At 39.9% G+C, this 15749-nt stretch overlaps 1 protein-coding gene across 1 annotated transcript in view; it reads right to left on the reverse strand.

The window, feature by feature from the left end:
* The window catches only part of LOC126267104 (zwei Ig domain protein zig-8-like), a 437751-nt gene that overhangs the window by 387486 nt on the left and 34516 nt on the right, over positions 1–15749 (reverse strand). The gene's annotated exons all lie outside the window — the stretch shown is intronic.

Here is a 15749-nt window from a genome sequence, read left to right on the forward strand (position 1 = left end):
AAGATATAATTTACAACTTACACTCAGTGATTAAGTAAAGTGTTCCATTTATTGCTTTGTGTGATTGTAGTTAAACACAGTTGCAAGACTGAAGCAGGCTTAGACAAACTTGTTCGAAATGTGCGTTTGTAAATGAATTGAGGAATCAAAAAGGCAAACGACTATTTGCACATAGAAATGCATTGAGAGAACAGTAGAAACAAAACAGCAAAAAGTTTCTGTTAGTGAATGCAGCTCGCTAGAACAAATTTAATTTCGGTTTTGTACATCATGTAAGACCAAGTACCACAATCTACATCTACATCTACATGGTTACTCTCCAATTCACACTTTTGTGCTTTGCTGAAGGTTCGTCGAACCATTTTCATACTACTTTTCTATCATTCCACTCTCGAATAACGCGTGGGAAAAAGGAACACCTAAATCTTTCCGTTCGAGCTCTGATTTCTCTTATTTTATTATAATGAAGATTTCTCCATACGTAGATGGGTGTCAACAAAATATTTACGCATTCGGAAGAGAAAGTTGGTGACTGAAATTTCATAAACAGATGTCGCCACAAAGAAAACCGCCTTTCTTTCAGTGACTGAAACCCCAGCTCACGTATTATATCAGGGACACTCTCACCCCTGTTTCGCGATAACACGATACGAGCTGCCCTTCTTTGCACTTTTTCGATGTCCCCCGACAGTCCTACCTTGTAAGGATCCCATACCGTGCAGAAATATTCCAGCAAAGGACGGACAAGTGTAGTGTAGTCTCTGTCTTTAGTGGGTTTGTCGCATCTTATAAGTGTTCTGCCAACAAAGCGCAGTTTTTGTTTCGCCTTCCCCACAACATTATCTATGTAGCCTTTCCAATTTAAGTTGCTCGTAATTGTATGTCCTCGGTATTTAGTCGAACTGACAGCCGTTAGATTTACGCGATTCATCGTATACACAAAATTTATCGGATTTCCGTTAGAATCCATGTGGATGACCACACACTTTTCTTTGTTTAGTGCTAATTGCCACTTTTCGCACCATACAGAAATTCTCTCTAGAATATTTTGTAACTGGAATTGATACTCTGATGATTTTACTAGACGGAGCATTTCAGCGTCATCTGCATACAATCAGAGGAACCTGCTCAGAATATCATCTAGATAATTTATGTAAATCAAGACCAGAGGAGGACCTATGACACTACATTGTGGAGGACCAGATATCACTTCCGTTCTACTCGATGATTTACCGCCTATCACTACGAACTGTGACCTCTGGGTACAACTTACATAGAAAGTGCAACGGGTATAAGTGCAGATCTGGTATTGGCGTCTGTATAACATTGGTATCTGCTTCATTATCAGACTGATAGTTATAGCTGTTGGAAGTAGTGTGTTTTTAGATTGGTTAGTATCTCCAAGTATATGCTGCAAGAGCAAGCCATTAATGCTTATTTTCACCTGGGCAGGAGATGATGCGTTGCAGTGTGGATTCATGGATGCGCCACAGTTAGTCTATACTGAGAGCCTTCATTCACTTCGCGACCCAGGGCAGCCATGCAGGAAATATTAGATCGCAAAGTTGGTGACATGTTTGCGAAAAGACAGTTAGACACAGAGAAAAAACAACCAACTCACCTCTGCACCACACATAAAATTATCAGTACTTACACCCTTTATAGCCTGCATAAATGTTTCAGGAACAACATCAACTGCAAATTTGAAGACTCTGTGCTGTTCTACCACAAGAGAATGACGCTTAAAGTCTCCGATAAGTTCCGTAAATGCTTAATGACAAAAATGTCTAGCAGAAATGTGTGTTATAAATTTGTACTTAGCCAAGATTACGGTATGTGTAGTGTCTAGGAAGCCTGCATACTCGGATTGCTAGACAAAAATTCAGACAAGTAGTATATTTCTTACTACAACAAGAAAATCACAACACATAACTTTGACAATTACACAGATGTGTCGCAAAAAAAAAGGTGCTGCACTAAATAATGTATCTTCTTCACTATAGAAAATCCCAAGTCTGTGCTGCATAGAGAGTACAAGCACAGTGCGTCGAGTTTATGCTGCTATCGAAGGCTCTAATCTTGAAGGCGCTATAGAACAGGGGCCGTCATCAGTCGGTCACGGCGCTTATGTCCTCTTCACATAGGAGCCGCCGCTGTCGCGTTGTCGTCCTGGAAAGGGGTCGGTCAGCGTGGGACTGTCTGACTTCTTCTCACAGCCTTCTCGTATCTTTCGTTCCCAACTGACATACCGGTGCCTGGCTTTACGCCGTTACCATATGGAAAGTTACCAAAGGAAACTGCATAATACTCTCCACGCTGTTACTGTCGCATTCGTAGAGAAAATTACTACATGGGCGATATTTTTCCGGAACTAAGTTATACTTCCTTAAAGAATGCTAGAAATATAATGGATGTAAGTATAAAGAATATTAACCCCAGGAAAGGAGCATTTATAATAAAAAAGACTAAGTACCAACAACAAACAATAAATGAATATTCTTGAGCGGTAAGGAGATGAGTATGCAGCAATGGAGCACTACACTGGTGTGCATAATGTAAGGACGAAAGTAACTCTCGCATGACTTATCACTGCCATGTAACATAGGTCGATGAAACTTGCACCATACATACAAAAAACAGCTGCAGTACAGTACAGTAAAGTAAAGCAGAGAAGGGAATTGCAAGACATACGCAGTGATACGAGGAGGAATGATGCGTCTGCAAGTAAATGTTTAGTGCCTAACCAGAAGTAACGTCATGATTACGGGACTGTAAGTGTCGCCATCTTGGATGTTTCGGCTGTACAAGGAGCTTTGGAAGCATGTCCCTCTCTAGCATAGTGGTCATCACGGTGGTCGGGAGAGTACACCTGTGAAAGTGAATCTATAATGGGACAAGGCATATACTTCTAAAGGTCTTTTGTACAACACTGCAGGATTCCAATGCATCCGCATTTATCCCATTAATCAGTATCATTGTGCAGTTAACCACATCATGTGTGAAATATTGGGTCCGCGCGCCGTAAATATACAACATATAATGCGAGGCTGGCATTCTGCCATGGCTCACTGTTAGCTGTTAAGCAACACAACAACAAACTACCTGAATCAGGATCCTTTTCTGCCAGTAGCGGAGATCAAACCGTGTGCTTACACTTATGGTGGATGATTGAAATGTTAGTAAGAAACGCACAGTTTGTAGTTGGAAGCGTGGTTTTCCAAGTGAGTTGCTGTGATTATTGTGAATGGTAAGAATTTTGCGTATGATATTTGTCTCAGAAGATTTTCGATAATTGCTGCAGAGGATGTAGCTAATATTAATCTTACATCAAATTTTCTGGAATTTAAAGGTGTCTTTACGCGGAAAGTAACATCAGATTCTATGCTGCTCTGAGAGCTGCCGACAGTTTTCACCTACTTAAAATCTGATTCCAGGAATAAATGAAATTGCCATTCCTTCCATGAAGGCATATTTCTGGAAAATCTGAAAATTTGTGGTAAGGTCTTCTGGGACCAAACTGCGGAGGACATCGGTGCTTAAGCTTGCACACTGCTTAATCTAACTTAAACTAACATACGCTAAGGACGACACACACATACATGCCCGAGGGAGGACTAGAACCTCCAATGGATGGAAGCGCGCGGACCGTGACAAAGCGCCTCTGACGGCTCGGCTACCCCGCGCGGCATATTTCTGCTTCTGATAAAAGCACACCTCCCTTTCCGTATATGCTGTGTGTTGGAAGCCAGTTTCAGCTACAGGGAGATCATTGTTTTACGAAAACAGCAGTTTTGTAAGGAAAACTGTTGATGTATTGTAAGTTTTTAATCTACTGTAGGAAACAAAGCACTAACCTTTAAAAAAATCATTCCTCTTTCTTACGTCGACCACACTTAGGTAAACTCTTAATAAGATAGCTACTCCGCGGGGCATATTTCTGCTTGTGATAAAAGCACACCTCCCTTTCCGTATATGCTGTGTGTTGGAAGCCAGTTTCAGCTACAGGGAGATCATTGTTTTACGAAAACAGAAGTTTTGTAAGGAAAACTGTTGATGTATTGTAAGTTTTTAATCTACTGTAGGAAACAAAGCACTAACCTTAAAAGAAAGTCATTCCTATTTCTTACGTCGACCACACTTAGGTAAACTCTTAATAAGATAGCTATGATTACACCATGATCTTGACACATCCTGAAAAAAAGTGACCACCACATGATTTTACCGTAATTATGAAGAACTGTCTCACAGCACCACTGTTTAGTCGACTTCGCCAGTCTCTTACAGGGTTAAAAATATCATATAATTCCCATAAATGTACTGTTGGTAAGATATGTAGGCCTCTACTAGATTGTTCCATATCACTCTCTCAATAAGAGCATTGCGATGTGAGAATAGTGCAGCATTCAAACTCGTTGCAACTCAGTAGCTGTTTGCACCACTCCGGGCCAATATGGGCGATCATGACTGGTAAGTAACGGTAGGGGTGGGGACAGACTGCGTGTTTACATTTCTGCGACTTCACCTAGTCGTCACAGCAGTCTCGCTGTTGATAAGAATGTACTATTTGATTGGATGTTCATCTAATGTGTGAATGATGGCCTTTAATCAGACATGGAGTTTGAGACAGTAACAGAAACAGAGGGTGTATTTCACCATGGGAAGGTTCATCTGACACAAAGACAGTGGAAGTACTTATGCAACAATCTGTAGTACGTCGAGAGCCACTTTACCAATAAGTACAAGCCGGACCAAATTAACACTGCTGCCCTGCAGAAGCAACATCAATATCAGCAACATCAGCTACTGTCTTAGTGCTTCCGTAGTAACGGTACTTCGCAGATTACGTGATTATGCATAGTGTTCCGTTAAAAATATAGTGTCAAACACATCTAAGTAAGATACACGGTGTGCATAAAGTCCGGGAACACTTCCAGTTATTTATTGCGCAAGAACCAAACATTGTACACAAATCATTAATATGTCATTTTGAAGAGAAATCCTGACAGTTTTTTTCATGTATCCCGCCACAGCATATTTTGGTAACTTGCCGGTAGTCAGCGCTGGTCGCAAACATGACGAGTTCAGGTGCGGAGTGAGCTTTACGTGTGTTGTAGTTAATGAAATGGCCTCCCTGAACGCCAGATCTCACTCAGTGTGATTTTCATCTATGGGGACACATTAAAGATCGGGTGTATGTCCTGCCTCTACCACGTGATGTAGCAGAGCTCCGGGAGAGAATATGGGAAGCGACTGCCACAGTCGACGATGCCATGATAGGACAGGCATGGCAAGAATTCGATTACCGTATTGACGTCTGCCGAGTCACTCATGGTTCTCATATAAAAAAATACTTTCAGAGTTTCTCTTCAAAATTCAGTATGTACGGCATCTGCACAACGTTTAGGTCTTGTACAATAAATAATTGAATGTGTTAACGGGCTTTATGTACACCATGTGAAAAGTCATACGTTTTGCTGTTGACTGAACATATCAAGTTAGTGAAAAAGTGAAAAATGTGTTCACTGACATTTTGAAAAGTATAATACAATATTGGCTGTGTGGGGGTCCGGAGCTGGACCATTTCATAGCTGCACAACTGCAAATATACATACATGCTGTATTTCATCTATACAAAAACGATTATTTGCTAAACATTGTCATATGGCGAACACTCCTGATGAACGTGAAAGACAAATGAGCCTCCATTAAAAGTCTGTACACATGAAAAAGTAATAAATTGCTATTGTTTTTAAAAGTTAGATAATGAAAACGTGTTTTAGGCTATTTCTTCGTGAATATTTATGTGTATGTCAATTGTTTATGTATATGTATATTGCTATACTTCTCCTGAAAATAGCTGTATTCAGTCTCTACTGTTTGTCTATTAGGCTATTTCTTCGTGAATATTTATGTGTATGTCAATTGTTTATGTATATGTATATTACTATACTTCTCCTGAAAATAGCTGTATTCAGTCTCTACTGTTTGTCTATAGACGCAGTTGATAGATTTGACACACCATTCTGACAATCAAACTTCTGACTGTTCTTCGTAGGCAAATTTCATTTCAAAATCACAGGGATGGAAGCTGGAGATGTGTATGAGATAGAAGACTGTAGTTTTCATGAATATCCGTTAATGGTGAATTATAGCAATACTCTCCAAAACAAAAGGGCTGACGATATCATGGTCGAAATGAGTTCATAAGGAATATAACGGTGTTAGAAGTGAGAGAAGTCGAGCCACGATGAAACTACCCTTTCTCAAACATGGGAGATATAGTGTGGTGTCGACGGCTCATTAGGAGACCTTGGTATGGAGGCAGTGTAAACAAATTTGAAGAAATTCAAAAAATCCATTGAAAGCAGAATTGGCTGATGTAACGAATGTACAACAAGAACAAGAAGGCGGCTACTAGTTTATAGCATTGTCATTGATAAACAAACATTTACACCTTCGTCCGCTAAAGAAATGGTTTTGATATGTGATTTATAACTACCGAACGGCGTGTTCTGCTTTTACCCTATAGAGGGCTGATTAAATGTATTAAACGTTAGTGATGCGAAAGTGTTGTACTGAAGCAGAAGGAGAAATTAATATCTCACAACAATACCCTCAATTGTGTGTATTATAGAATTATGATTTACTCCTACAGGCCACGTTGATATGTAAATCGTAAAAAAAAGATGAAACATGTAAAAGAGGCTTAAAATGCTCCCTTTTCAGGCTTACAACTATAAAAATATGTATGTAACACTACAGATTAGAACTGATTGTTCTGTAGCAGTAAAAAGAAAAAAAGAAAAAATACGCACGACACCACTGGATAGCGAGTGACAACATGCATGCAGTGGCACGTGTAGTGTGTGCAGCCTCTCTTTGCCACGTGTAAGCATTCTGATAGTAAAACAAGGCACTACAACTACCGGCACTGCAACATTGGCGACAGACTTGAACTACACTACATTATGCTTCGGACATTCGATAAAAGTAGACGTTTTGGGTATTCTTCGTTAGAGATACGCAGCAACAGTTAGTATGTTACAGCTAGCAGATTTCGAAGCGCAAGTCGCAGAAGTGGCGTCATGATCGAAAGACTTGCACACGGCAAACGGTCTACTCGACGGGAGGCTCTAGTCACACGACATTTACATTTATTTAGTTAGCACGCTATGATACATCATTATATACAACGAGAGAATGTAGCTGCTTTTTTTACGTTATTTAAGTGGCACGTCAGTTTTCTATATTGAGACACGTTATACCAAGAGAGGTCAACTCTTAACACAATTATATTATAATCTTGAATCCTTTAAAAAAACCGCTCTGTATTACACAAAGTTACATATCTATCGTTAACAAGTATGTCTAGCGACGTTGAGAATAGCACGTCAGATGCTACTTGTATACTCTGCTAAGCAGTATCGAGGAGTTTTACAAAAAAAAAATCGGTTTGGTTATCATGTATAGCAGAGTCCATCACTACGATTTCACCGTTGCTGTACGATCGTTTTCCTAAAACCAGTTCAAATGGTTCAAATGGCTCTGAGCACTATGGGACTTAACAACTGAGGTCATCAGTCCCCTAGAACTTAGAACTACTTAAACCTAACTAATCTAAGGATATCACACACATCCATGCCCGAGGCAGGATTCGAATCTGCGACCGTAGCGGTCGCGCGGTTCCAGACAGAGGCGCCTAGAACCGACCGGCTAAAAGAAGTAAGGACCACTGCATATGTGTAGCCGGGATTCGATTTTTCATCATATGAACATCATAATTAAAGGGACATGTAACAGAAGACAAAACGACATTATATGTTTTTGTTTATATACAAGATTTAAGTTACTGTGACTCATTTAGCTAATAATTTATAACATTAATCATCAAGCACAAATCAGTCAGTAATTTTTTTTGTCGATGGTACCGTCATGGAGACGTGTTTTTGTATGGCAGTAAACGTTGTTTAGAGATGGTGGTGAGCATTTGCCCACAAATGTCGACAATCTCCGTCTTTTCAAAAGTGTTATCATTTCAAACAATAACGACTTAAGAGTGGGGGAAGCAACACAACGATCGTCACGGCAAGAGGAGAAAAAGATAGAAAAGAATTTCCGTCTTGCTCAGTGCTGAGAGCACCCAATCCAAACGATCATCTGCAGTGGCATTTGCAAGAAATTAAGTTTAATGTTTGAAGTCTCGTCGACAGCTATAGTTATTAAAAACTGACCTTCGCTGAATTTTTTTATTATTGGAGGAAAAGGAAGTGGCTGCGGACTTTTGAAGGAACTATTCCAGCATTCGGCTAGAGTACACTTAGGAACTACGGAAAAGCCAAATCTGGATAGCCGGCCCTGGGACTGAACATAGCTCTTTTAGTGGAAGCTCAATTTCGTCATTGCGGTAGTACATTGCTGCTTTATGGTAACTTACACTGCGAAGCGCACTGATGGGCGCAACGTAGCGTTTGTGGAAACCTGTCGCAGTATGGCTTTCATACAGAGTTCACACGTGTGAGTGTGTGTTTTTAGCGGTCTGCATGTTTCCCTTATGCCCGAGAGTGTAATGTTTGCACGTGTATGCAGCAGCACGGTATTCCGAATGTCATGGCTCCTCTACGCCGACTGGCCGGCCGCTGCCTTGACGTGGAAGCGGCGGGATCAGTGGAGATAGACAGTGCTCCCAACATGCCCACCGCCCACCTCCACCGACCCGGCCGCCTCTGAGAGCTCGATGGCTGCGAATCTGGTGCTGCGCTTTCACAAATGACACACGAAAAATATAAGACTTCGCCAAAGCACCGAATGGGAACATTTATGTTGAAATGTGATACCTATTAATAGTTACGAAACTCAAATTAAATAAAACATGTTTAAATAATGATAGATCGTTAAGGTTGTCAATGACCGGCTACTGAACCAAGTTTACCGCCAGTAAAAATGAAAACAATCATGAAATGGCGGGCAATAGCCTGTATGCCAATAAATTAGAATTCTGCATCCCAAAAACTAGTTATGGAAACTGTTTTAATCAGTCAAAGAAGCCTCTGATGTGAATAATCTACTCATTACACTGAGTACAAAAACGTTCACGCTCTGGTAAACTACCAACGAGAAACTACGCTAAAGAGTAAGCATTTGGCACCCTTAGAGAAATGTAAAACATCCCTAAAATATATAGTTTTCTGAAAACACTACTGCTGATAAAATCGTTTTTGCTAATTAGTTGTGGCTTATCTACATCATGTAGCTGCTAGGATAGTAGGTCGGTATACTCTTTTCACATATCAAATATTAAACACTCCGTCATCTAGTGAAATATAAGGGAGATCATGGTTCGTAGGGTTGTACATACAAGATCAATCTTTACTCAGTGAGTGAGTGAGATTGAAATGGAAGGAAAATAGGTAACATTTATGTGATGTACCTTCCGCCATGCACTATACAGCAGCTTGCGTAAGAAGGCACTAGCGAATTACGAGAAGACTTCTGGGGGATCAGTGTTTCGTTGCGCAGGGAGTGATAGTTGACCTGAACATAAATAAATCAAACTATCTCACATAAATACGACTAGACATCCTCTACGAAGTCCCTCGAAAAATTAAGTGCCATGAAATACGAAGGCTATTCGGAAAGTAAGGAACGATAGGTCGCGAAATGGAAACCACAGTAAAAATCAAAACAGTTTTATTTGCAACAGTTAGCTACGACTTCTAGCTAATTACCTCCATAGTCGCCGATCCGAATTAAACCATTGTCGTAGCGCTGTATCAACTTTCCAACACCCTCGTTATGGACGGTAGTCGTCATCGCTTTCTGCGAAGTCTCTACTCAGGCCTATAGCTCGTTGTCTGTGCCAAAATATCTTCACAGCCAGCGGTTCATGTGAGCAGAGATGAAACTCTGTGGGAGAAATTACGGGCTATGTTGTGGATAATCAAATATTTCCTATTGAAAACGATGCAGGAGCATCTTCATTGTCTCTGCAGAATGCGGCTGGGAATTGTCTTGAAGAAGAAAACGCACAACAGATAAGTAATGTTGGTTGCAAAGCTTCAGGCAAAATTTCTCACCGGGTCCTCGTACTTGGCGGGAGACACTATTGTCCTCGGTTTCTTTATGTGCTCCCTGTGTGTTCAGAACTAAAAAGTACGACCTAATGCGATCGACAGGCATACTAGAGACACTGCCCAACACACCTGGGCAAAACTTCATCGGATTTTCACTGTGGTTTCCATTTCGCAAGATTGCAAAAAGGAAACTAGTATGTCAGGCTCAGATTCATCTTGCAAGAATGTAAAGCGAAGGTGTGAGGTGCATTCAAATTATAATACCTCCTATTTTTTTCACTCACTAATCACATGAATCTGCGAAACTTGTGTCACTTATCGTCGTAGTTTCCCTGCAACACCACACATTTTTCTTAATGCCGACACCTAGAATCCGTGCCCACTGAATTAAAGCTAAGTATCAATCTTAGTACGTCCGCTTTCTGAATTCTAATTCCTTGTCATGTTCCAGACCTCAAGTCAGTATAGTTCTTCCCGCCTCACGCCAGCCTGCGTGAGCTAAAACACGTGCATTTCGGCGTCCTTTAGTAACACGGTGTTTGCTCTCCTGCCAACACAACAGAGATGGTTGGCGTTTAGTTTGAGGATTGGAAAACGGCATCCATATCACATCCATTGTAACAATCGATGAAAAGAAATTCCCACCCATGCCGTCGTCATGTGTCAAAGTTGTCTGGCTACGTGCCACACACGCAGACTTGTGGTTATCTGTCAGTATTTCTAGCAACCCCACGGACTACTCTTTTCGCATTTTGCAGTCCTTGTGAAGGATCGAAAAATAATGTTTTAATTCTCTTGTCGTCACGTTTGTGTTGCCGTTTTAACTTAGTGCTGCAGTAGCGGGAATTTACGATAATATAGGGAAAATATTCATCATTATTTACTGTAATGTTACTTCTATGTGTCTACGTTCGTTGTAGGATACCCATACAGAATAAAAAGAAACTGTATCCACACCTCGAGTGAAAACAAGCATAATTACGTCGGTAGCGCACGACCGCAGCAGTTCGAGTGGCAATGAAGCTAGGATAGTCGGTGCCAGCCACGAGAAGAAGAGTCACCGGCCATCTGAAATATTTACTTAACAGCTAAAAGTCATGGTATGGCTTCACGTGGGCTTTTGTAAATGATTCCAAAATGATTGAACACTTATCTTACGCCCAGTTCAGGGCTAAAGTTACGTAGTGGAACCACCCCCTCTGAATATAACTCTACGTTAAGCAACTAATGTGAAAGAAGTTGTAGTACATACCTTGACGTTTACTTGAGTCAAACGTATGGGAGTTTCCGTGGAGAAATCGAGATGTACAATGAAGTTCGCAATATGACATTAACGGAGTAGGTAAAGGGCTGGGAGTTACAGTAAACTATAATACGGAAAGTCACAATGAAGTATCAGAGCTCGCAGTAATCACTGAGTTTGTTATCTACAGGTCAGGGACGTTACTGGTTCCAGATAGTTATTTTGTATAGTTGTGGGAGTTTCGCCAGTGAAAAACCGTCTAGTAGTTCCCATGGTGAATCAACGAACTAAACTGAGGGAATATGGCAATGTATTAGTGAAGTGGGAGCTTTACGATTTTACTGTAGGTACGCTTATTTTATTGTGGAGACTGTACTAAGAACAAGTTTTTATTGTGGAGTCATATCTGAATGTGTTGTCACATGCGGAACTAGATTGTTTCGTAAATTATAACTCTTGTTCCAGCGATGCAGACTCAGAAGTAACTGAGAGTTCCAGTGGTCCTTTGGTGCATGTAGTTAGTACAGCTAATAGAATCGAATGTTTGCCGTGGTGGTTTACAGGAATTGTATAAACTGAGAGGATAATGGATGATGTAGTGCATGGTTGCTGTAAAGGTGTACCATGTTACTTTAAGAAATAGTGACTCAGTCTTATTTATCTGAAGTTGAAGTGGCGGTGGTAATGGTGGCACATAGTTTTTTATGTTAAATCGCTTCACTGGAGAACAGATTTTTCTCGGCAACTAATCCACTATCGTCAAATTCTTATGCATTTTACGTTGGTATTAGTCATAATTAAGGTATTTTACTCAGCCCTCAAACACCTTTATAATATTAAATAATGAAATTCTCTAGTTTAAGGCCTGCCATCAATCAACTAAAACATTTATTCGTCTTATGTCGTATTTTGAAGCTACCATCATGAAAGAGAATTTTCAAGGAAGTAAAACGGGCAAGTTAAACATTAATAAAGATCTGCAAATGCAGAAATGTAACACTGCACTATCATTATGCCGCTTAGAGATATTCAGTCTTATACCAGCTAAATTTCATTAAGAAAATTGGAAAGAAATCGTTTATTTCTCAAAATCTTGTTGCCTACTCAACTGTACGTAATAGCAACTGTTTTTGTTCTATTGTGAGCTTAATATTTACTTATTTATAATGAAATTGGTCTAAACAATAGATTCACAGGTATATAACATTACAATTAACACTGCTACATGCCATATAAGTATCTGAACAGTCCAGTTATCTATTCTGGGTATTGAGATAATCTATATGCAGAGTGGCTGAAGTTGTATGCTGTTAATTTTCTTTTGAGTCTGTAGCGATATTAAATTTCTCGCTCTGTACTCCATGCATGCCCTTTGATTTACTTTGCGACAGGGGAGATAATGAAAACCTGAAGCCCAGAGTCTACATGGTCTTTATTTTAGTCTCTTGTATTGTGATTATGTGTATCATAGTTTAGCCGAAAATTATTTTCATTTTCAAGAAACTAAACAATTACGGAATAAACGTAGTAGGAACTGTGTGTAAGATTGGCAAGATCATTAGAAACGCTACTGCAGTATGTAATGTTATCTCCTTCATAAAATATTCTTACTGGTCTTTTCGTTTGAATAAACACACAACTTTCTCTCAGCGCATATTACTACATAAGACAATAAGGAGTTTAAATACTGAAAACACAAAAAGGAAAATTTCTAAGAGCAAAACATGCTTAACTGAGCTTCCTGATTAGCATACTAAGTTCTGACTCAGTTTTATTTTATTTTCTAGCTGGACTGCAAGTTGATTTGTAAATTGCGCGTCATTTAGCGTACTGGTGCTAAATGCTAGTTACTTTTTGTTTGACACTGCATAATATGAGTCTCTGTGAGATTCAGACTTGAACACTTAGCTGTCAATCGCTGTAGATCTGTACAAGTATCATCTGAACTGGCTGCTAGGGTGCCCAAATCCTCACAAATAGTAGTTTTGATCAGTAAATTAAAGTCATTAGAAAACATTTTATGTCGATTAAAAACATAGATCGACCTAGTACCAACTATTTTCAGTTCCCTCCTTACTCCCCCTCCCTATGTTGTGTTCCACCGTGCCTAGTTCAGTTTTATTCCTGTGGCACAGTCTGTTAATAAAAAGCAGTCCTGCAGAATGTGCGTTTTTGTAAGGTCATCAGATTTATTTTGTCTAGCTCTGCCATGATTTTGTTTGAGATGTTTTATATTGTTTTGTATGTAGAGTAACATTTACGAAAGAAAGGTGAGAGACAATTAACAAGTTCAGCGCAACCAGTTAGTACCTAAAACACTTGAAAATAGACTAGGATTGAAATAGATCTGTAATTTGATATACTTTGTTTACCTGCAGTTTTATGTATGGATGTTGCTGCACAATACACAAATATCTCATAGAGGATATCTAGATTCACTTATTCATAGGCAATCGAAATTTCAGAGTGTTCCTATCAGGTTAGGAGCAAATTTTAATTTTCTCCTCGAAACACCATCATAATCAGAGAGCTACTACTTGTTGTTGTTGTTGTAGTTGTCTTCAGTCCTGAGACTGGTTTGATGCAGCTCTCCATGCTACTCTATCCTGTGCAAGCTTCTTCATCTCCCAGTACCTACTGCAACCAACATCCTTCTGAATCTGCTTAGTGTATTCATCTCTTGGTCTCCCTGTACGATTTTTACCCTCCACGCTGCCCTCCAATACTAAATTGGTGATCCCTTGATGCCTCAGAACATGTCCTACCAACCGATCCCTTCTTCTGGTCAAGTTGTGGCACAAACTTCTCTTCTCCCCAATCCTACTCAATACTTCCTCATTAGTTATGTGATCTACCCATCTAATTTTCAGCATTCTTCTGTAGCACCACATTTCGAACCCTTCTATTCTCTTCTTGTAAACTATTTATCGTCCATGTTTCACATCCATACATGGCAACACTCTATACAAATACTTTCAGAAATGATTTCCTGACACTTAAACCTATACTCGATGTTAACAAATTTCTCTTCTTCAGAAACGCTTTCCTTGCCATTGCCAGTCTACGTTTGGTATCCTCTCTACTTCGACCATCACTTATGAGTGACCTAATAAGTCTCGTAATCTTTATAGTGGTTGTAGTTTTGAAACAAATGGTTGCTGGTGCTTCGTGCATCGACTGCGCAAGTGAATCAAATGCATCTGAGCTTGTTTTTAGATTAGTGGAAGTAATGTTACCGGCCACTCTGCAGAAGCAAACGTTAAATTTGGTGGCCAATAACTTAAATGCTTCACCATTTCTACCAAAGTTATTTTTTCAGGACTGAACTCAACCTGAATACTATTTTTGTTCGTTTCTTGTTAAATAGCGTTGTAAATTGTTCAGACACATTCATAGAGTATTCCATTTTTTGAACAAACTGCATAAGTTGCGATGTCTGAATAACGTAAAAGCGTGCTCTATATTCAGGCCACAAGTGGCCCATCGGGACCATCCGACCGCCGTGTCATCCTCAGCTGAGGATGCTGATAGAAGGGGTGTGTGCTCAACACACTGCTCTCCCTGTCGTTATGATGCTTTTCTTTGACAGGAGCCGCTACCATTAGGTCGAGTGGCTCCTCAGTTGGCATCACGAAGCTGAGTGCACCCCGAAAAATGGCCACAGCGCATGGCGGCCCGGATGGTTAACCATCCAAGTGCCTGCCACGACCGAGAGCGCTTAACTTATGTGATCTGACGGGAACCGATATATTCACTACGGCAATACCTTTACCATTCTTAATGGCATACAGGAGGGTATTTACAATACAGGTGTTAATGAAGTTTCAGCTCCTGACTTTTCCTCTCACTTTAGTAGACTCCTCTCTGCCTGGCAATATATAATTTAGTCCCAGTTGTAATTCGTCCCTTATCCTTTCCTCTGTTCGACTTTTTTTTTGTTTGTTTCACGGGAAAAGAATACAAACTGCTATAAGAACGTGTTTTAGGAAATAATCAAATCTTCCATTTAAAATGTGGGATTTGTAAAGATCCAACAATTTCCTTTTAAACACTGCCATTGGTTCATCGTCTTTGATTCTAGAAACAGAACTTTAGTGATCTGTACCTAACTGCTTAGTATACTTTAATGTGAACATTTGACCACAAGGGTAAGACGAGACTAATGAAATGGGTTTTATAGCAAAATCATCATAGGTTGATAGGTCTGAAAACAAGGTGTGAATGGTGGCTGCACTATATCCTTCAATTCTCGTACGGATTTTCAGTGCCAGTGTCGGAAAAAATCAAAAACTGTACAGCAACAACTCTGCCTGCACACAACCAGTAGTGCAGTTTAATAGGACTGCAAGACAAAGCTAATCCAAGCATAAGTTTCAAGTGTCTAATACACGGAAAACATGTGTAACAAATGAAAACTCCAGTTAAGTAGCAAATGA

The sequence above is a fragment of the Schistocerca gregaria genome, chromosome 4, assembly GCF_023897955.1.
Source record: "Schistocerca gregaria isolate iqSchGreg1 chromosome 4, iqSchGreg1.2, whole genome shotgun sequence".
In the NCBI taxonomy this organism is placed as follows: domain Eukaryota; kingdom Metazoa; phylum Arthropoda; class Insecta; order Orthoptera; family Acrididae; genus Schistocerca; species Schistocerca gregaria.